The 23,895-nt window shown below is 35.6% G+C and overlaps 1 pseudogene across 1 annotated transcript in view; it reads right to left on the bottom strand.

Annotated features, from left to right (window-relative positions):
• The window catches only part of LOC143566507 (GDP-fucose transporter 1 pseudogene), a 47,446-nt pseudogene extending 27,660 nt beyond the window's left edge, over window positions 1-19,786 (bottom strand). The window contains exon 1 of the transcript XR_013141245.1: window positions 19,226-19,786. The product of XR_013141245.1 is annotated as a GDP-fucose transporter 1 pseudogene (transcript). The remainder of the gene's footprint in view (window positions 1-19,225) is intronic.
• Between the last annotated feature and the right edge of the window lie 4,109 nt (window positions 19,787-23,895).

Here is a 23,895-nt window from a genome sequence, read left to right as displayed (position 1 = left end):
GGTCGAATATTTGATTTTAGATAGCCATCAGTTTAGAAGAAACCATATATATATATATATATATATATATATATATATATATATATATATATATATATATATATATATATATAGGGTAGGGTTAACGTAAAAAATAATAGTTTTGTGAGAAGCATAAGAATAGATGTAGACCCTTTGATCTAGCATCTAGTGGTTAAGATTGGTAGTTTTTAAAAGTTGTATAGTTTCCTATTTATATGGTATAGTGTCCTATTTAGGTGGTGTGCTTTATTTTAAAGCATTCTCGCACTTCTCACAAAACAATTGTTTTTTATTTGAACCATTTTTTATCTATAATATATATAAACGAAAACCCAAAAATCCTACGTGTCGCGATGTGGTCGCTCTCCCTTTTTATGGAAGCCACCAGATTGCTTTATTATTAAATGGAGCCTTCTCATACATTTGACCTGAATTCATGGGTATGGGTCTCACCAAACCCAGCTAGCCCTTAAACGGGTTATAACATCTCATTATATTAAAAATTAATCTCATCAAATATTTGATATGAGAAATCCTATAAAATAGGAATATACTAAAAATTAATATCCATTTAAAAAAATATATATATTATTTATAATTAATAAAACAATTTTATAGTAAAAAAAATAAGTGGGTCATGGGTCTCACTAAACCCATATAACTTTTAAATTGCGTATAACATCTCATTTATTTGTAAAACTCAATTATCATCAACTCCTAAGTATATTATTAACTTTCTTACAATAAATAAAACTATAATCCAAAAAAATATATAAATATTATAAACGAATAATGTAAAACAAATATAAGGATGCAAATAAATTAGAATACATGTTGCGCGTAAAATAAAAAGGATAAAAAACATTAGAACTAAGAATTTTAATCTTAAATATATATAAACGAATTCTTTAAATCCTCTCTGGTTGCTTCATACATTCTTTCAAGCCACCAAATTGTTTTATTTATAAATGAAGGTTTCTCATGCATTTGACCCGAATTCACGGGTATGGGTCTCATTAAACCCAGATAACTTTAAACGCGTTATAACTCGTATTATATTAAAAAATAATCTCACCTTGATATGAAAATCTTATAAAACTAATATCTAATTTTTTTAAGAAAAAGATATTTTTTATATTAAGTAACAATTCTATGGTAAAATAAAATAAGCGGGTCATGAGTTTTACCAAACTCATAGCTTTTAAACGGGTTATAACATCTAATTTATTTGTGAAACCATTTTATCTTTAAACCCTAAGTATATTATTAACATTCTTACAATAAATAAAATTAAAATCCAAAAAATATAAATATTAGACACGAAAAAGAAACACAACCCCCGTAATACGGGGATAAAAACTAGTATGTAAAATAAAGAAAAAGAAAAAAGGTGACAGAAAGGATAATGCACAGAATAAAAGAAGTAAATAAGGCACACTTTTGTTCATGCTAAATGTGGCTATATATGACCTTACACGTAAATGACGTTGGAACCATTAAGTTAATAACCCTAAAGAACTGGTACTATATGGATGGCCCACTAAAGAATTTCTGTCAAACCACTTACCAAGTCAAACTAATTAAATAAACAAAATATAAAATCTTTAATACTTAACTTTCAAGATTCCACCCATGCATGCAACTCACGTGAAGCCTTGAAGTTTAGCTTATTCCATGCATATATGTCAATCAATAAAAATAAATTAACAAAACGATACAAAAATACCAACTGATAACCCGGTAAATAAACGATTAAGCCAACACACTGCTCTTGTAAAAGGAAATGAAGCGTGTGTAGTCTTGAGCTTTAAAAATAATGCTTGTTGTATATTATGAGTACTATTTGGGAGTTATAATGATCAGAATTTATGCAATAACCATTTATACCAAACACCCACTACACATTGTGTTATAAAGACATGCATCGCATCGATTAAAAGAGTACACAATTTTATGACCATGGTTCCTACTTCCTACCCTAGTAGACTGATGTTTGCATCTCCTAATGCTGTTTGGAATATATATATACATATATATATTCTAAGGCTGATGCTTGATACAGTTAGGTCCTCTAAACATTTTGATTGGTCTAGCTTCTCAAGCAAACTTTCAAGACTAATACATAAACAGTTGTTTATTGTATATATGGCTACATAAAATACTTAAAATAACGCTTATTGAAGTACATAAAATGCCTTCTTATAATAAGGGAAGTGTCTTTTGAATGCATTTTCGATCTCTGTCACTTAAAAAATCAACCTTGGCATTTTGGTGCGTCTAGGAAATTGTTTCAAACCTTAAAAGTCTAGATGAAATTATGAAAATTCATTTCAAAATATACATCTATTATACTTCACATATATACAACATTTCTCACGCATTGACTTGAGTTTTGAAAAGTCAACCTGCAATGTATAGTGTAAGGCAGTACTGTAGCACACCTGCAGAAAGCTACACTGTTGCAGCATCCCAGTTAATAGAACAAGAAAACAAAATAAGGTGTCATATGAAACTCAGGTCTGGGAATGCAGTACGTACGTGCATTCACCATAACAAAACATACACACACCGAACCTTTAAAAAGCAGCTCCAAAGCCTCTCCTAAATGGCAAGTGACAATTATGTGACATATTTATACACACTTTGAAAAATGCAAAAACAAATTCTTATGTTGTGAAATAAATATATATTTATATTTCAAAATGGCATTTTCAGAACTTATATTTAAAATGTTAGTATTAGGTATCACACGTTCACACTAAATGGCAAGTGACATATTCATAAACAAAAATGACAAATGAAGACAACAATTTTTGAAGCATCAACAAAAAATATAACCTTCCATAGATTGAACAATTAACTTATTGCTACAGTCAATATAAAAGGCAGCCTCGTTTCTAAAATGGTAATCTAATGTAAGTTGGTTTATGTTTTGCACCATTTAAAGTAATTGTTTGCTAAATCCCCTAACGGTAAATACGGTGGCGGGCAACGTCTTTGAACGGTTCATAACGGGTCATGCTTATAAAACGTGCAACTTAAAATGGGTCATCTCTACAATGGGGACCAATATTTTTGCACCAAAACACATGCATATTACATATGGTTTAAAACAAGCACATGGAATGAATAAATAGAAGAAAAACAAATATAACCATTCAAAACACAATGATCATATCAAGTCCACATATATCCCAAATCATTCGAAATTAAACAATCTATCATGCGAAATAAACGCCAAAATCCAACACGGGGATGGCAAAGATAAACATGAATAGTCTTTTGATTCAATAATAAAAATAGAACAACAAACACCTAAAAACTCGAAAGTGATTCGCCCTTGCCCTCCTATCCCAGTCACGTCCGTCCTGCATACACTGAAAATAACATAAGGAGTTTTAGAAAAAATAAATCATTAAAAAGTTAAATATACATGCACTAGCTCACTGATCATGTGCATCCCTAAACACAAAAAAGAACATAGGTATATATATATTATTGCAGCAACGTACCAAGACAGACAGCTTCTGAATTAAAATTAGGTTTTATTAAATGCAAAATGATGCCCTAATTGCACAGAACTGGGAATATCCATCACCATCCACAAGTAATCAAACTATATATGAAGAATAAGTCAAACATATCAAGATATTGAACAAAAGAGACATGGACATTTTAACATATATATACAGCTAGTTGCGACTTTAACTAACTAATAATGTACATGTATATTATATATGTATAAGAAAAGTAGTACGTAATTACTTACCGGGCATTGATCATGGACCCAAAGCGAGCCTAGGCAAAAAGCTAATTCCACCGATGGAGGAAAACACCATCTAGTGAAAAGCTTGGGGTCTCGGTCCACGTGTCGGTTTGTATGTTGTAGTGAAAGTGGTGCACGAAATACCTTGATAAGGCATAGGCTTACCTTTCCATATAAACTTTCATATCCACAGCCACTTGGTCGGTTTGACAGTGCTGCACCATTTCAGCAGGAAGGCACGAGATGTAGTTGAACCCGATCCAATCGCCTCTAACCTGGAACAGAAAGATAGATTTGAGAGCCCTAAGCTCGGGATTGTTTAGATTCATGGAGTCGTTTACCATGATTAACCAACCCCGGCTGTAAAACTAAGCCCACGTGTCTTCCCACAAAATAGGGGACAGCGGGGTCCCTCAAGAAGGAATAGACGTAATCTGATAACACTGGTCTTCAAACAAGAATATGGATGCCTGGTTTGTATCCACTTCCGTGCCTTGGGGTGGCCTTCTAGCAACATTTGAGTCCCACTTATTCGTCTTGGTAATGATGGCCATTGAGATCAACTTCCGCATACACCATCGTGAAATGCAAACGCTCAGGATCATCCACTGTAAATCTAAACTGCATATGGGACGCCAGTAAAAGGGTTAGCCACATAGATTGCATTCTTAGCTGGGTAAGTGACAAAGAAGCAAAGGTTACCGGTTGAAGATTTTGACCGTCAGGTGGCGCCAAGTGAAGATTTCGAAGGTTAAAGGAGAAACTTCTTAAGCCTTGCTCGTTGTACCCGTGTAGGTATCCACAGTGATCAAGGTGGCTGTTTTTTAGGTGCAAGAGCAAGAATGGTGCTTCATTAGCTCTTGGACCATATTGTCTCCTAAACCAGAAACTAGACACGACTAAACCAAACCCTACACAGACCGATTTAATCCTAGTCGCTTCAGCATAATTTAGGCGCCTGAAAGATGTTTCCAGCAACATCCTCAGGAAGTGATTGGAAGGTAGCTTCTGCCTAAAGCTGTAGCTGAGGTACACTAGTTGCCTCAACATTAGTTATCTGCCTAGTCCTAGACCTAGATAGCCAATTTCCCATTTTGAAAATTGTGTTGGAGATGAAAAGTGAAGTGATTTGAAACTGTTTGTTTTGGAGATGCAAAGTCAAGTACGAAAAGAGAGTGAAGAGAGTAAGCAAAGAGAGTGAAAGGAGACTGATGCAAAAAGGCATACATGATACATGTGTCTAAATCCATATAATAATAATAATAATAATAATAATAATAATAATAATAATAATAATAATAAATTTGAAATCTTTGCTCTCAAGTTTGATTGTGTTTTTCTTTTTTATTACAGTATATTAGTAAACTATAATAAGTATAACTATCTTTTTAGTTATTAAGTGTATTCAACTTAACTTTAAAATCATTTTGATTAGTATTTTTTTAAAAGCAATTTTATTGACTCTATTAAACGAAAAACGGGTTCACTCGTAGCTAAAGACAAGGTGAGGTGATGTTAACATATGTCAATATATATATTCAATTTCCCGTAACATCATGTTTTCGGTTTAAAAATAAATGAGTTGTAGTAGTGTTTGACTGTTAGTAATTGTTCAGAAAAATTAGCAAGTTAAAATATTTCAGTGATCATTTTAATTAAGTCGAGTGGCTAACTATTAATTCATGCAGTTCATAACTGCTGATAAGCAATCAATAGTTACAAAATTTGTTAATAATCATTATACAATAAAACTATCAAGCATTGTTAATACACAACCCCCCCCCCCCCCCTTTCTTGCTAAGTAGTGTAACTTTACTCGTTTTTGTCCGAAAATTTTGAGCATACCCCTTGTTTATGAAATTTTTTACGTATTGAGTTCAACCCCCGAGCGTTTTCATCCAAACTTCACCACTAAGCTAGAACCGTTGTACAATATGTTTACAATAGTTTTATAAGGAACAATACGCTATTAAGTTCTAAACGATGGAATCAAAGTATGGTTAGGTTAAAATAAAAGGTTGCATTTAAATATAAATACACACATTCTCCATTTAAGAAAATGTGAGAAATATAATCAAACCCTTTATTTTTATTTTGAATTCTGGCAATACCAAAACTTCTTTTTATTCTTATGAATCACATAATAATAAGATGTTATTCTCAATACTTATATTAATTCTTTTTTACTTTGTTAATTTGTTGGATTATTAGGAATTACTTTCAATCAATATCCAGATATATTATCAAAATGGTTACCATGTATAATTTGATCAACCTTTAACTAGAGGATAAGGGGATCCAGCTAAGGGTGTCATTAGGGTAATTTTATCGGTTTCGGATGTTACATGCTTGAGCTTAAAGGCAATTGACCAAATAACCAACCCAAATGAATTCGGGTTGAACGGCTTAGGTAAATTCGGGTCACATGAATTTTGGATTTCAACCCATATACTAACCGAAATGTTTGATCCCGGGTTTTCAAGTTAATTACAAGTTTAAACAGCTTGGGTAATTTCAAGTCAGGTTATTTGAATCTTAGGCCAGGTTCGGTATTCAGGTATGGTTAAAAAACACACTCACATGTCCAAAGAGGTCACAAGATCAAAAGACCAAGTGCAAATTAGGAGATCTAGTATACAGTGATCAGAATCCAATACAAAACTCCAATTATGTAAGATTGTATGTTGTGGGATAATTTGTAGGAGCTAGTAAGAATCATGTCACGTCACGACCACGTAGACAGTGAGGTAATAACTATTTCCTCCATTGTTTCTTGCATTGTGGGACAAAACATGCAAGAGAAAATAGACTTCATTTTTTCTATTATTCATGTATGTGTATCAAGTCCTGTTAGTAGAACTGATCAACTGATTCCTTTATAAAGGTTTTAGATAAGCCAATCACTAAGGTTGAACTTTGTTGTGGTGTTACAAACCACAACTGTTTACGGTACACACCAAACGCTTAAGGCAGTACTAAGGTTGAACTCAGGAATTCGAAAATACAATAAATAAAGATAAAAGTAATAAGTTTTAAGAGGGTTTAATTAAAGAGTTTAAGAGAAACGGATACCTTTATTAAAGTGAATAAATTGATAAAGAAAGTTTGCAGTTTGCTTTTCTAATGGACTTTTGGATGTATATTAAAGGAGCGGTTAAGTGCACACTCATCTCTGGTGGCTTTTCAGTGGGAAGTCAAACCAAACCAAAACAGGTGAGGTTTAAGTTTTTGGTTTATGGCTCAGGCCCCAATTTAGCAAACAAACATCAACCCCTGGCCTGGTTAACACTTAACAACAAAACGGAAATATGAACAAACCAGCTACTTATGCATTGGCTGGTTGAACCCTACTCCATTTTTGCCTTTGAAGTTTAACGTATCCATATATTTAACTTGTTGTGTACCAATTAGCAGCCAACATTCATAGTGCATAAACAAAAGAACATTATATATAGAGAGATATTATGTAATTGATGAATGAGAGAATTCTTCTCATTGAAAACATCTTAACAAATACAAGAAGCCTCTATTTATAGGGCCATAATATGAATACAAAGTAAATGCTAACATGGGAGTTAGAATGTGGTTGGTCACCACAATATAAACGTGTGTTTATGATTATTGGATTTGCAATCAATCGTAGACGTATGTTCATTGTCTTCGACAAAAGTAATTTTGTGACAAATTCGTCACATGTAATTTAATACTTGTTCCAATAATTGGAAATAAGATCACTTCATTTATCAAAATAATATGTGCTTGCTTTTAGCTAAGTCACAAGCCGTGCAAACTTCTGGTTGAGAATTTGATAACCATTTAGACGATGCATTAATATTTTAAAACACTAAATGATATCATGTCGGGATATACATATTATTGTCATTTTCATAGTATATATGACATTTACACCCAACTTAGTTGGTTAATAATTAACTTCTCCTTGAGAGCAAATATTGTATGTCTAATTACCATGAAGAATCTTTTGGTTGTTTAATATTTTCACATCATCAATGATTCGAATGCTCTAACCGGTCAAGCCAATATATTTAACAATCATGATCCTCAAATTTTCGGCTTTTGATCACATTAGTTTCACTCGTGTTTGATTAATACATGATAGAAAATACGAAAGAATAACGTATTATCATTTCAAATATTCAGATTTAAACACGTATGTATTTCATTCTCATATATTCACTTCCTTAGTGTGTCACTTCTTGTGTTAAATTTTAGTATTAACATGGTTAATCTCAATGTTAACGTGAGGGTCATTACAATTCCTCATTTACCACATCACGACCTTTATAACGATCATTGTATAATCATTCACATTTTTAACATAGTTGTTCTTATTATTAACATGCATATCACAACAAATTCTTCAATTACCATGATCACATTCTTCACACCGATCATTATATCACATCACATTCACTTCAAGGTATAGATTATTATCCCGACATATATCATGGTAACATCATTACAATTTCTTTAGTTATGCACATGATGGTGACCTTTATGCTGATCATTCTACCATCTCATTCACTTCAGGGAATAGAATGGATTAACCCCACACAACTTTTATGGTGAAAAAATTTTCAGAATGGCCGTCTCAAATATTGTATAACAATCTTCCTAATTTAAAAACATATTTGAGGGTTGACAATGAAATTTGTTATATTCAATCTATATAAATAATCTTCTCATAACATAACATAAATTGAGTGGTGTAGTGCTCATTTATCTTTTCAAAATCTTACAACTTATGATAAACAATATATATCTAACATTATAACATATTACACAATGCTAACTATATAACATAAGACCACAAACGCACATACCATATGATAATTCTATACGATATCAGATGTTTTCTTTCTATATCTAAGCATGTTTTGTAGTGGATGGTTATATAATCATATAGCTTCAACTAAACCATGTGTGCAAGACTTATAGAAAGAAAACTAAACATTCAAAACGGAAAAGATTTAGCACCCTATAATTTTTTGAACATAAACTCATAAATAAAAACTTAAATAAAAAGTTAATTCAAAGCTTCGTTGGCTAAACCATAATTGAGCGGTCTTTGCCAAATACACCAAATCATATTCTCAAATTAAAAAAATGAAATAGGACTAAACACCAATAAAATATATATGACTTTAAGAAACATATAAATAACATAATGTTATAACATTATGCCTTATAAAACACGTTGTAGTAAATAAGACATTTTTATCATCAATTAATCAATTAGAAGCATATATAAAAATTTATCTATACTCAATCATGGTATAATCAATCAATTACCATTATATGTCATCATCAAATTTCCGGCCAACATATAATCATTTATTTCGTTCAAATAAGTGTTTCTTTAATTTGTTCCGCATATGTAACATATCAAGAAAGTAATTTGCAAAACTATCTTATGCTATTCATGTATTATTGCTAGTTTTTAACTAATATAAATATGGCATGTTTTCATAAATCATGGAAAATAAAAGTATGATAATGCGTCTAATAAAATTACGTATTAAATTCTACATTCAAATAATGTGGAATTCACGCTCAAACTTATAGTTATATATCCAGTGTAGATTTGTAACTTTGCATAATATTTAAACTTCACGTAAGTGATAATTATTATCAAGTAAATGATCTCCAATTAATTTCCTGTTCAATGCAAATTAGATACATTGTGGTTCATAAATGATCTCCAATTAATTTCCTGTTTAATTTCCTGTTCAATGCAAAATTCCGGTTTCTTACCGTGTTACGATCGGTTTCGGTTCGGGTTTTGAGTAACGGTGGGTTGGGTGGCTTGGATTTGAGTTATGAGTCCGGGAATCACAGCGGCGATTTCTTTTGCTACCATTGTGGCCATCCGACGACCGGAGCTCGGCTTGCGTAGTTGGCGACGGATTGGAGGCATTCTAAAATAATAAAAGAGAAATGGTATAAGTTTAGGGTAATTGATATAAGTATGAGGGAAAAAGAGTAAATGTAGGGTTTAATGATTGTGAATCCTAGAGTTATGAGAATGAGAATGTTAGTAAAAACCATTTTATACTTACATCAAAAGATAAAAATGTATATATATTTATAAGTTTCAAACTTTTGCCATTCAAAAATTGGAGGTTTTGAGATTTTGAAATTTATATATATAGTCGGGAAAATCGTACATGAAATCACCAGGGTTTGATATCCCGACAAATAAAGTTGTATAAAATAATAGGTGGAGTCGAACATGTGCACGTACCACCGCGTCTTAATTATGTTGTTGTGACTTAAATAACGATAATAATATATAATAAAAACGGAGATACAACGAGATGTTAAAAACAACTTGTATTTTTAACACCAAAAAATATAAGGAGGCAACCGGAACGCTTGCATTTGACAACTTAAAGTATTGACATATATAACACGATTTGTAAGCCTAGAAAACACACACTATAATTCAACCATCCCAGGTAAGTATATCACCTTCAATTCTTGGAATCTTTTTGTCAAATGGTCGTTTCATAGTGTTTCGCTTTCCATGATGGCTACAAACCCGATATAAATGCAACCTTTAAGGAGATCTTAAATAACGGGATCCAAATTAAGTTTGTGATCCATAAAACACATTATGAAAACTAATGTTTTTGCGTTTTAAGGTAAGGATACATTGGAATACTATGAGAGTGTGTGCATGTGTATATTTTTGAAGATTAAATGAAATAAATAAGCAATTAAATGTATAAGTGTAATGAACAATCAAGTAGGGTAACACGTATAAGCAACACGTATAAGGACCCTAAAGCAAAACTATACTAGGCCGTTACGTCTAACCACCTATCTTACAGTCTTGGCTCTGATACCAATCTGTCACACCCCGACCAAAGGCGGCGGAACATGCCGGGGTGCAACGTGATTGGACAAATACACAAGACACTATTAAAGTGACAATATTTAATCAACTCATTAGTTTCATTCAATCACCAAAGTAACACATATTGTTCATACAAATAACATCAAAACATAAGAAATAGATATTGTTCATTCTTCTAACAACCTAGCGGTATCAAAATAGAATGACGTCTTCAAACTCCAACTCAAGTAATAATCAAATCTGTAACATGCATAAAATAACATTTGTCAACACGTATGTTGGTGAGAAATTTCATAGTTTTGAGTATATATAATATGAGTGAAATCCACAAACGTATATGAGACTATAAATAAAAGTATCAATCATGGTATATAAAACATATGTAAATGAGGATCCTTTCTAATCGGTAAGAATACCAACATACTTGGATAATGAGGCCCTATTCTACTAGCACAAGGCTAAGTAGTTAGGGAGCGTATGATCATACTAAATGAGGCTCAACAACAACATAAAATAAACACTCACGCACGTAAAGCATATGAGACATATAACACACAATAGAGCAAGTATTCTAGCATCATATACCCTAAAGTTTGTGGTTTGAGAAATGAGTATAATATAAATCATTTTTGTTTGAATAGGTATGCATGTTACCCCTAAAAGATAAAAGTGAAAACGGGGGATGAAATGTACTCACGTTAACTAAGTAACTTGAAAGATTGATTCGTGAATAATCGTAGATCGGGTTTAACGAGCAAGACCTAGATTAAACGGGTCTTAAGTTAGTAGGTAGTCTTGGAAGGGTTTAAAATAAAACATGATAAGTAAAGTAAATAAATGAAGTTTATGGTTTAAAAATGTAAATACTTGGGAAATTAAAGACATGTTCTAAAAAGTAAGTTTTACTCGAAACCGGGTCTTGGTATTTCATTCATAATTATTACTCAACCTATGTTAAGTAACTTATGTGGGTTATAATGCACTAATGCAAGACCCTTTGGGTATATGAACACCAAAACAAGGTTTTAATCGAGTGTTTGGATTTGTTAACTTGGGCCTAGATAATTAACTAAACTCAAAGTTAACTTTCCAAAATGTTTTGAGATAACTCAATAAAATCGAAAGACTTAACCAAGTATATAGTTCTATTATGAAGAACCTTAACATCCGTTAAGTGTGTATTTGGTATCACCGGTCCAAGCTTGTTATAAGATCAAGTTGGATACCGACACACCAAGTAAGTTGATAAAATACTTAAAATTAGTTTAAAATACATTCTTGAAGAAAAGATGAGTTTCGATGGCCAAAAACACACTTGTGTGTCTTAGGCAAGTGAACTCGGTTTAGTTCGGTTTTGGTTCGGTCATTGACTCGGAATGATACCGAGGATGGTTGCCACATACCCAAATACCATAGAACTATCAAAATGGTTTTAGAAGTTACAAGGTTCAAATATTTCATAAACATGTTTATTTAACTATTTTAAACAAAACTAGTAAACAAAACTATTTAAAACAAAAGCTAGTAAACAAGAGTTCGGTCTTGGTTCGGTCTTGATCGGGTCTAATCTCGAGATGAAACCGAGACTAGTGACTTCATATTCAACACCATGGAACTCTTTAAACATGAATTAAAACTAAACTACTTACAATATAAACAAAAGCATTAAAGTGAAATAGTATAAACAAGACTAGTAAACAAGAGTTTGGTCTTGGTTCGGTCTTGATTCGGGTCTAATCTCGGGATAAAACCGAGACTAGTGACTTCATAACCAATACCATGAAACTCTTTAAACATGAATTAAAAGCTAAACTACTTACAATATGAACAAGACTAGGAAAGCATTAAAGGAAAATAGTATAAACAAGAACTACAAAGAGTTCTCCATGTAGCCTTGCCTTGTAGCATATCACCTCCCGAAGAAGATGAAAGCCGAAGGAAACAAGGGGTGCATATTATATATATGTTGTGCCACAAAATATGAATTAATAAGTAACAAACAAGAATTAAAGAAGGTTATTGCTTGATTATTAAGAACCTTACAGGTTAGAGATATGAACTTTATTTGGGAGAGAAAGAAGATGAATGAGCAAAGAATAATGAAGAGGATGGGGTTGTTTATATAGGGAAGGAGTCAAACTTGTTTTCCTTGTTTTATATCAATACTTGCATGTGTTTTTTTTAAAAAATATTTAAATAATACAATCTAGTAACAAATCCGAAAGGTAAGAGACGATTATGAAACATAAAAATCCAACATTTTATATTAGTGAAAGATTTTGTTTACAAATCGGGTCGGTTTTTGATACAAATACAAATACAAAAAAGATCGAAAATGACGAATGTTACAGTTCCAAACCGGTTTCTACACAATCGATTTCAAACCAGTTCGGTTCCGATTCGATTTTCGGGTCGGTTCAGTTAACCAGTTTGTTTGCCCACCTCTAGATTGTATCATGTCATGGATCTTATTATCCATTGAACAAGGGTGGGGTGAATTGTCCCTATTATCAACTACTCCCACAAGATCTCTTTCATTCTAGTTATGGTGACCTTAGCAAGTCATGTAATCAAGCATACACAATAAACGTTTACATGTGACTTCCACGAGTTTTACCTTTACCCTATGTTATCACAAACCCTTCAAAGTTTATATAATAACTAGGATATGGACCCACGTTATACACGGGTTGATAAAAAAACTAAACAAACATTTCAATTTGCAAAAATTATAATATACATGGTGATAACAAAACAAAACACTAAAAATTACAAATTTTAAGAAACACAAAATAATAAATGATAACACAAATCCATATAACATTAAATATAGAATATCAATATGGTAACACATAAGGGGTTTTACACCTTAAAATACATATAATAATTAACCAAACCATATGTTATTAACATAAAATATCAATTTACATGATAAATTGTTTTCCAACGCTATACAAAATGCATTCCAAGTTGGAGGAAGTACGCTTACCATCCAGACTTGTATTAGAAAGTTCATATGCCTTTTGAATGATAGTATCACACAATATTTGAACTTCTCCTACTAAGAAGCATTCAGAAACATGTAAAAAAGAATTTATCAAGTGAAAAAATAATAAAATTATTTGAAATAAATGAAGCTTCAACCCGTTCAAAGTATACTTTGATTTTTTTTCAAGAAACATTTATGCGCATGTTAATTTTTATCTTTGTTGATTAAGCACTGTACACAAAATTATAACATAAGAATCTTCAATTCATATATCAAAATGATATTTGTCATGTCAAAAATAAAAAATAAAGAAAATAAGAATCACACCTAAAACATGAAAATCAAAACACTAATACAGTAATACAAAAGTTATGCAAAATATCAAATACAACTACATGCAACCAAAAAACATATTCCCTTGCCCATAATCAACTATTCAAGAACAAAAATTATTAATTACCATATTAAGACTATTAAAAACCATCTTATTATATATTTGGACAAACCTAATGTAAAAAGATAGAAGTAAAAGAGCTACATCACATTGGATCAATAAACATTGCTCGAACAAGGTCTAAACATTCTCTAAAATTGTCATCATCAGAAATCAACAGGCAAAAACCAAGAAAAAATCAGCGGGAAAAAATATTAATTCTAACCTTTTATATTCAAGGAACACCTATAAAGCCACACAGCAAATAAAGAACACAAAAAATGAATAAGGAGGGAACGCATAGAATAAGTACTTGTCTTAGCATTAAAAAATTAACATAATATAGTCTATAATTTTAAAATACGCATACATAAAATAGGTTTGATTTGATTTTGGCGGTTATGAAAACGTTGTTAATTACCGACCCTCTAGGTCTCTATTATCGGTTATCAGAAAATCATCAAACTGGCCCACCATTTTTTGGCATGTTTCGGTTTCGCATGTTTTTTTGGTTTCCTGCACGACCTTTGGTACATAACTAAATCAACACCAACTTATAAGACATTTTAGTCTATCATCAACTTCTTTGTGCCCGTGGCTCTGTGTTACATAGCCATTCACTAGGTTTGTAATATGTTTGCACCATTTGCTTTCGAAGTCAGTACATCTTAAGACTTTTGATTGTCGGGCATTACATGTTATTGTTGTTTACAGAAGACTTATAGTGTAAGGTTCAACAACTCTAGCAGTTCCCTCAACCTTGGGTAGGATGAGTTACGACACCCAGATCTCAATCTCAAATGGAACGTGCTCAAAGATTTAAGGAACTTGTCGTGTTATTTGTCTTATATTGTTGTTGACGTGTCTTCAGCTTCGATTTGGACGACAATATCCGTGAGAAATCACGTACGACTAGAGACGCCATCAATAAAGCCAAACTTATCTTATGAATTAGGTGTAAGAATTGTATTTATATCCATCTTGCCGTACAAAATTTTAATGAAAATTGTTTGTAGAGTAGGAAGTGTATGGTATTGGTATTAGTATTTTGGGTGTAACAAAAAATTAAAGATGACTTTATTTATACAGGTTAAAAATATTTTGTTTTCTTTTAATATTAAACGATCATATGATTGTCGGAGAACGGCCACCAGACATTTGTAGTCGGTTTCATGAAACTGAAATTGAAAGCCGATTCTCCATAACTCCAACCCAAGGCTTCGCTACCTCGCTGAGCAACCCGACTAAATGGAACCCGTGTAACTCGGCCTAGTACCCGAAAAATACTCCACTTTTTACAATTAAATACCTACTTTTTACTTTCTTTTTTTGGTAAAAACTTAACATCAATTGTACTTTTACTCGTTTACATCAATTGTACTTTTTTTTTCCTTTTACAAAACTCAATCCATATTTAGGGCTATACCTCATAAACTTTCAAGATCTAACATGTAAAGCATTTTCGTTCTAAAGGTGATTTTTATTATGCCTTATGATCTTCATTCGATCGAATCATCCGGCCCGACACCTCAACCGAGCCACGATCCAACCACCAAACCGCTAGCAACCGGCTGGCTTTTTGAGAAACAAGCTAACTATATGTAAACGAACCGCTCCCACATAAAAAAAATTTCTTACCGAATTGATCACCACCTACATTTCAATGGGGAATAGTAATTCGATACCCGAAGCGATTCATTCAATCCCAGAAGATACAATCACGTGCATACTCTCACGGCTTGATTACGACGACCTTTTGAGATTGAAATCCGTTTGCAAACACTTTCAGTCCGTGATATTAATCCCCGATATTTCAAATCTATTATTCGTCCACGTAAAAGATTGTTTTGACAATATCGGAAAGATGAGAGGTTATGATCAATGCGGTGAGCTACGAGTGACATTTAATTCGCGTTCTCTATTTCCTTGTGGAATAAGCTCGGGTGAGTCTCCTAATTTGTTGGCAGCTTCGGGTGGTATGTTTCTGTTTATGGTACTTTCCATAAGAGTATTGCTTGTGGTAAATCCTATCAAGCATACATTTCAAAGCATGCTTTGGATGTTTGAGACTCCTGACGCTTACAGTATTAAAAATCATCTAAAATTCATTGTAACATCATATGATCATGAGATAGAGTTTAAGATCATTTATGCGGAGTACGTGAAGCTAGAGCCTTTTCATTTTGTCTGTGATTCTACGAGGAATGGGTGGTCGTGTAAAGGAAATAGGACACTAATCGATTATACGCTTATTGATGAGAGTTCTATATTTCTTTTGCATAACAATGTTTTCATGATTTCGTTCCCTGAAGCGAAGTGCGTTAACCTCCCCAATACCTTCTACGAGACTTTGTCGAATTTCAGGTTGTTGAAAGCTAACACCCCAGAGCCAGGGTGGACCGATAACTGGGAAGAACACTACTTCCAAAAGTGGTTGATTCTCATAAACAATGTTACAAACATCAAGGACCCGAGTTTTCAAGCTCTAAAATCGGTTTCTCTTTTCAAGTTGAGAAACGACTTGACAAAATTTGAGTATGTGTCGCAAATCCCTTACCACATGGTTAAGCATCTTGAAACTCGTCCGTCTGCTCAATTTACGCCTGTTTTCTTTGATGCTGATGAATTAGAAGACATGGTACATGTTTGTTTCATGAATGCTTTTGAGAATGAGAAATTCGGGTTGTACCGTTTCACGTATGACATATCACGAACAAAGTGGACTGCGTCACCATATATTGCATTGGCTCGTGTTTTAGGAGTCGGGTTCATGCGCCGATTGCGTTGGTTAGTCTTCTTTACAAATGGTTTATTTACTTACATGTGGTTAATTTGATCATTACTTAATTGACCATCTTAACCAATAGTTACCCGTCTGGTGGATGGTAGCATTTATGTGGAAATGTGACGACTGAATTAATTTAGTAACATCAATGTGAAAACCCTTTGTGACTTAAGTGTGCCTTGCGAATTTGATAACCATGTACTCGTCTCATATAATACAAAGAGGTGCAATCAGGTACAAGGATGACCTTTGGGCTGGGTTGAATCACACACATTTTTTGTCCATTTAAAAAAAATGTCTTCAATATGAGTAATAAACAACATTATAAGTTTACTACAGTATTAGTTAACTTTTTAGAAGAAAAATGATTGTAGGAAGGTGTATTCTCTAATAACACAGTATATAGTTAATTTATCTGATTTTACCTATTTGAGATGTTTCGTCCACTTCTTAGATTAAGAAGTGGACGAGCCTGGGCGGTAGGGGTGAGCACGGTTCGGTTCGGTTCGATTATTGGGTGAAACCCAAACCAAAACCGAAGTTATCGGTTATTTTAAAATACCAACCAATTGGTTTTCGGTTATCCGGTTATTCGGTTATTTTCGGTTTCAGTTTTGGTTATTTTCGTTTTTTTTATTGTGAGTAGACATTAAAAATAAGAATTCAAAAAAATAGAGTACCTCATACATGTTGAATTCAAAATACAAAATTAGGCACATGTTACGTGGAAACAAACAAATACAAAGTTGTTTGAGTAGTAGAGTTTAAAATTCAACAAAAATCTTAATAAAAAAAACACCAAAAGTTTGGCCCGAGTCTTCGTTCATTAACTTTTTCATCTTCAAATTTAGACTTAATCTTCAGCATCTTCATAATTTTCATTACCGTCAATGGTAGATTGTTTTGGTGTTTTGTTTCGGTCATAACATCTTAAAAAACACGTAGAAAACATAGGTTCGATTAATCGGTTAGGTTTTTTTTTTAAATGGATAATCGAACCTAAACCCAAAAATCGGTTTTTTGAAAAACTAAAAAACTAAATGTCTGTTAATGCTTTGGTTCGGTTTTTCGGTTATTCGGTTTCGGTTCAGTTAATTCGGTTTTCTGCTCACCCCTACTGGGTGGTGTAATCGGTCAAATGGCTCAACCACAAACCCCCTTTCGTCTATCTCTGTAAAGAATTTTGTTTGTGACTAACTATAACCATACGATACCAATAATCTTGTTCTTTTAAGTTTTTTTGGTTATACCAATATTAAATTAATGCTGAATATTAAGCTTAGCTTACATATTATAGTACGTAGCAGAAACTTACCATTTTAGCTCTATAAACTATCAATCATTTAATTGTGATAAACTTATAATTATAGTTCCTAATTATAATATTGATGTTAATATATTGTAGTAATTAGGGCCAGTTGAAGAGCCTGATTTTGCACATGAGATCTTGGGACGGATAAATCTTTTGGTGACATCCTCAAATTTTTATAAATATGCTATTTTTGTCTCATTAGCTAGGGGTGTTCATTGGGTTGTCGGGTTTTTGACTAGGAAAAAGCGACTAGATAACTGACCTGTTAAAATTTGGGTTGGTTGGGTTTGAATTATTCGGGGTATTCGGTTTTCTGTTTAAGCTGTAGGATAAAAAAATATATATGTTTTTTCGTAATAAATTATCAAAATCAGAATCATATAAAAGTTCATTCATATATATAGTGCTTCTCTTCAATATTGCAGTTCAAAGGGTAAAATGGTCATTTTGTATATCCATTAAGAGGTCCAACCAAACAACACTTGTTGATTCAACACTTACTGGCTCAGATCCTCTTAACCAGTTAGACCTCTTAATGGTTCAACACTTAATGGCTCAGCACTTGTCAAACAGCCCCTAAAGCATCATTTAGTTCTAATATATTGCTTCTGTTCATATGATCAGTTAGTTCATATTAGTACTCAAATTGTCAACACTCACTACTAGGCTCGAGCTCAGCTCGTTTTGTCAATTTTAGTACTCGAATGGTCAAAACTCACTAGTAGGCTCGTTTAGCTCAGACTTAATAACTAAACAAGTTTTACTTAAACATAACAGATTACTGCTAAACTACTATTCCTACCAAAAGTAAAAAATAAAAAATTGACATATGAATCACTAGAACCATTAATGTATTCATGTAACACAAAACAAACACTTTTCACTACTACAACAAACCAAAGATGCCCAAATTAATACCAAACCGCTTCATGCGCGAACCGAAAACCTTATTCTTGATCCTTTTCTTTATACTCGTCGTCATCATCTTTGTCGCACGTTACCTTAGACGCACTAGTAACCGATTGTTGATACAAAACACCTCCCACAATCGTCACGAGCAAACAAAACAACCCGACCGGGCTAGCATGTTTATCCCATATCAAAACATTTATACCCACTGTAAGAAACTTATTCACAACACCCGTAACAGTAAACGCAGTCGCAGATATCGCTTTCCTACACGCAAACCCAAAGAAACTGATCAAAAGTCCAAACACGCACGACAATGAGGCCGCTGTAAACGTTGTAGCCTCAAACAAACTCCCGTTGTTATCTCCAATCGCGTCTAACACGTCTAAATGTTCACCCGTTAATACCCAAAACACCGGAGCCATCATTAAAGACAACAAATTGTTGTAATAAACAAACCCCCATGTATTCAACCCGAGATTCGTAACAATGTGCTTAACATAAACCATTTCGGTAGTAATCGTGATTAAATAACCGAAAGCCCATGAATACGTAGCCAAACTAAACCCCGAATCCATTACAACATAACCAATAGCACCACTTAATATTACCAAAAGCGATAAAAACGTAACTTTCGACGGCATTTTTTGCCGTCGAAAAAATGTGTCCGCGAGTGCTACCAAAAGCGGTGTCAATGATCTAAAAACTATAAATGTGTCGACTGAAGAGGTATGTACCCGCCTCAACAACGAGCGAGGCGGGTCAACCCACAAGATATAGACAAGAGTCTTGAAATCAAAGACACAACGAAGGCACAAAGCCCAAAACCTATGCGCATGGCGCATATCACATATGCTCAGGCATCATATGCCCAGGCACCACACATGCTCAGGCATCATATGCCCAGGCATCACATATGCTCACGCATATCACATATGCGCGTGGCGCATCCGCGCGTGGCGCATATCACATCTGCGCATGAAACATCTGCGCGTGAGAATAAAGAGAAGACCTCGCGCATCCTCAGGATAGACGCGCATCACACATGCACATAATCAACCTCATCCTTGTCCAAATCAGGATTAGGGCAACCTTGATTGTGCACGTCAGACAACCTTCCAGAAGGTATCTTTTTAAGGAATAAGAATATGCTGATGTTGACAACTGCCAAATGAAAGGTGGACAGCTCAGCATGACACATGTGCTACCACGTGATTACAACCAATGAGAAAGCACCAGGTGTCCCAGAGGACACGTGGCGCAGAGCAATTGGAGGAGGCCAACAAGGCTGAGCCCAATTAGTGGAAACCCTAGCACTATAAATACAGCATCAACTCCACAAGGAAAGATCATCCAACAACTGACAGTTACAGCCAGTAACATACTCATTCATTCACATTCAATCATATTCAATCACATTCACTCACAGACAGTTACAGTCAGTAACACTCTCAATCACAGAAAGTTACAGAGTATTCAGCTACTAAGCAATACTCTCCAGATTTCCTTACTCTCATAACATTATCTTCTCCTACAAAGCACTTATTCTCACACCGGAGGGTTACCCCAAAGAGGACCCCTTTGTCCCTTTCTGAGGGGTAAGTTGACGGTGCTGTTCATTTTGTAGGTGGAAGAACACAGATCCAGGAAAACCATCGGTGAAGAAACATAATCACACCTGAGGAAAGTAGATCGTCTTCCAGTGAGTCGATCCACGTCTCTTCATTGGCGCCATCCACTGTTACAACGGCAATCAGATCTCATCAGATCTATATATAAAAAAAAAAATATCACCATGGTTTCTGGCGTTCATAACGTTGATCAAGTTCTGGAGGATATTGAACGTGAGGATGTTAATGGGGGACAACAGTTTCTGAGGGTGCCGCGTGATTCTACGCGCACCACCAGTAACCGTCCCTTCATCACAACTCCTCATGACCAGACTGAAACTCCTCCAGACGATCTCACGTTACAAAATCTTGCCGGCGCGAAACAAAAAAGACCAATGGGTCCAGAAGATGAAACAAACGATCCTAAAGAATGGCTCATAAACGAGCAGCGGCGTCTAATGGACAAGTACAATGAGATGGTCAAGCAGAAAAAGCTAGCCGACTTAACACAAAGGCAAGCGCTTGATAAGCAAACTGTTCATGGAACAAAAAGGCCGCGCGCGCCGGAAGAAGGACATTCTGTTCACACTGCACACATTGAGTTCAGTGATAAAGAAGTGCACAGCATGAGGAAGACGCGAGATACTCATGCAGGAGGCTCACAGCTCCGCGCGCCTGTGAACATGGCGTCTGGAGCCAGAGCCGATCTGGATCTGCACATGCCGTACAGCCCACCAGTTAGAGGGCAAGTGGACGTAACCACACCGTATAGACCAGCCATCTTGGTAAAACATTCAAAGTTCACGGAGCGCATCGCGAAGGCTCCCATCCAGCACAAAACCAAGATGCCAAGTGGTTTGGGCAAATATGACGGCACAACAGATCCAGATGATTTCTTGCAAGGTTTTTACAACACGGGAAACCTAGAGAGCTGGACGATGCCAACATGGTGTCATATGTTTGATCGCTGCCTCACGGGCGCAGCGCGGGTCTGGTTCCAGAGCTTGCCGACTGGGCAAATTGATGGGTTCGAGGAACTATTAGAAAAGTTCCAAGCCCACTTCGTGCAGCAGCGCAGACACACGCGCGATCCTGATGACATCATGCACTGCGTCCGCAGGAATGATGAAACGATTGAAGACTACATCACTCGTTTCAATCAGGAGTCTCTGGCAATCGGAGGTATAACCGAGCAACTCCTGCGCGTGGCCTTTATACAAGGCGCGCGCAGTGATCAACTCCGCCGAGCTCTCGTAAGCAGAGATGGCATGCCCACCACTTGGGCAAAACTAATGGAAGCATCGCGAGTCTTCGCGAGAAACGAAAAACAAATTGCCCAAGATAGGGCAAGAGAAAGAGCGCATCAAGCTGAGTCACCGCGCAGCAAAGAAAAGAGGGGCAAGCAGAACTCTGTATGGTCCAGGTTGCAACCAACCAGTTTTTCTTCCGCAGAAAAGCAGGCGCAACCAAGCTCACCCCAGCCCCAAAAAGATGTTCGTAATCGCGGGGAGGGTGACAGGCGGGAGGGCGGCAGAGATTCTAACAGACCTCTGCCAAGAATATGGACTCCCCTCACTAAAACGCCTTCACAGGTGTTAAGCACTGAGAACGTCCACTTCAAAAGCCCCAAGCCGCTACACTACAAGGGACCATCAGACAGTGGCAAGTACTGTGAGTTTCACAAATCCACAGGACATAACACTGATGCATGCCACCACTTGAAGGATGCAATTGAGAAGGATGTGAAATCAGGCAAGCTGGCTCACCTGGTAAAAGGCTCGGGACCAGAAAATGAACAATCAGGAGCCTCAGCCAGCAAAAAGTACAAAAGAATCTGTGTAGCCGAGGGAGGAAGGCAAGGGCAAACATCAAAAAAGAGAAGCGCGCAAATCCAAGGAGATTGGCGCGAGCAACAAGTCATCTTCCCAAGAATCAGGGGAGGCCCTTCCATCAGCAGTCCTCTTGTTATCACTACACACATTGCTCATTACGAAGTGTCAAAAGTCCTGGTGGACACTGGCAGCGAATCAGACATAATGTATGAGCAATGTTTCAGGAAACTGGATCCGGCAGACCAAGCAAGGCTTGAAATTGTGAATGCGCCGATCTCTGGTGTTTCCAATGAAATCATCCATCCCCTAGGTCAAATACAATTTGAGCTAACTATGGGGGATGAGAAACACAAGCGAGCCGAAGTTGTTAACTTCTTGGTCTTGCCCACCACTTCTTGCCACAATATGATCTTGGGTAGGGGAACGATTGCCCAATTCAACGCCATACCGTCGCCAGCGCACGGCGCGTTGGGGTTCCCAACACCAACAGGTGTAACTTTTGTATACCGAGATCATTTGTGCGCAGTGACAAGTACTCCGCGGGAGGGGAGAATGAAAATTCCAATGGCAGAAAATGCGCCAGAGGAATTGATTCTCAACCCGAAATTCCCGGAGCAAAAAATCACAATTGGCGCTACGATATCGGACGACACGAGGGTGAGAATGAAAAGATTGCTCACAGCATACATGTCGGTCTTCGCGTGGCAACACTCTGATATGACTGGGGTTCCGCGAGACCTGGCGCAGCATTCTCTCAACACCTTCAAGTCTGTAGAGCCAATTGCTCAAAAGAAGAGAATCATGGGGGATGAAAAGGCGAGGGCCATGAATGAACAGGTTGAGGACCTATTGCCGCAAACATCATCCGCCCGATACGATACCAGACATGGGTAGCCAATCCTGTGATGGTAAAGAAAAGTAACGGGTCATGGAGGATGTTCATTGACTTCAAGGACCTCAACAAAGCGTGCCCAAAGGATTGTTACCCCCTACCAAACATCGATGCAAAGGTGGACTCCGTGGCGCCATTCAAGCTAAAATGTTTCCTGGATGCCTACAAAGGCTATCACCAGATTCAAATGGCACCACAAGATGAGGACAAGACCGCATTTAGAACCGACAAGGGTGTTTTTTGCTACACAAAAATGCCCTTTGGTTTGAAGAATGCGGGCGCCACCTACCAGAGACTTATGGATGCCGTTTTCAACGAGCAAATCGGAAGAAACCTAGAAGTCTATGTGGATGATTTGGTGATCAAGAGCAGGGAGGAAAAGCAAATGCTCAAAGACATCGAAGAAACCCTTGGGCGCCTAAAGGAAGTTAACATGAAGCTCAATCCGAGCAAATGTACTTTCAGC

The sequence above is a fragment of the Bidens hawaiensis genome, unplaced genomic scaffold (assembly GCF_021521415.1).
Source record: "Bidens hawaiensis isolate Kalapana, Puna unplaced genomic scaffold, B.hawaiensis_p1.1 tig00001236_1, whole genome shotgun sequence".
Lineage (NCBI taxonomy): Eukaryota > Viridiplantae > Streptophyta > Magnoliopsida > Asterales > Asteraceae > Bidens > Bidens hawaiensis.
Note: the sequence above shows the minus strand (reverse complement) of the source record. Positions and strands in the feature narration are given on the sequence as shown.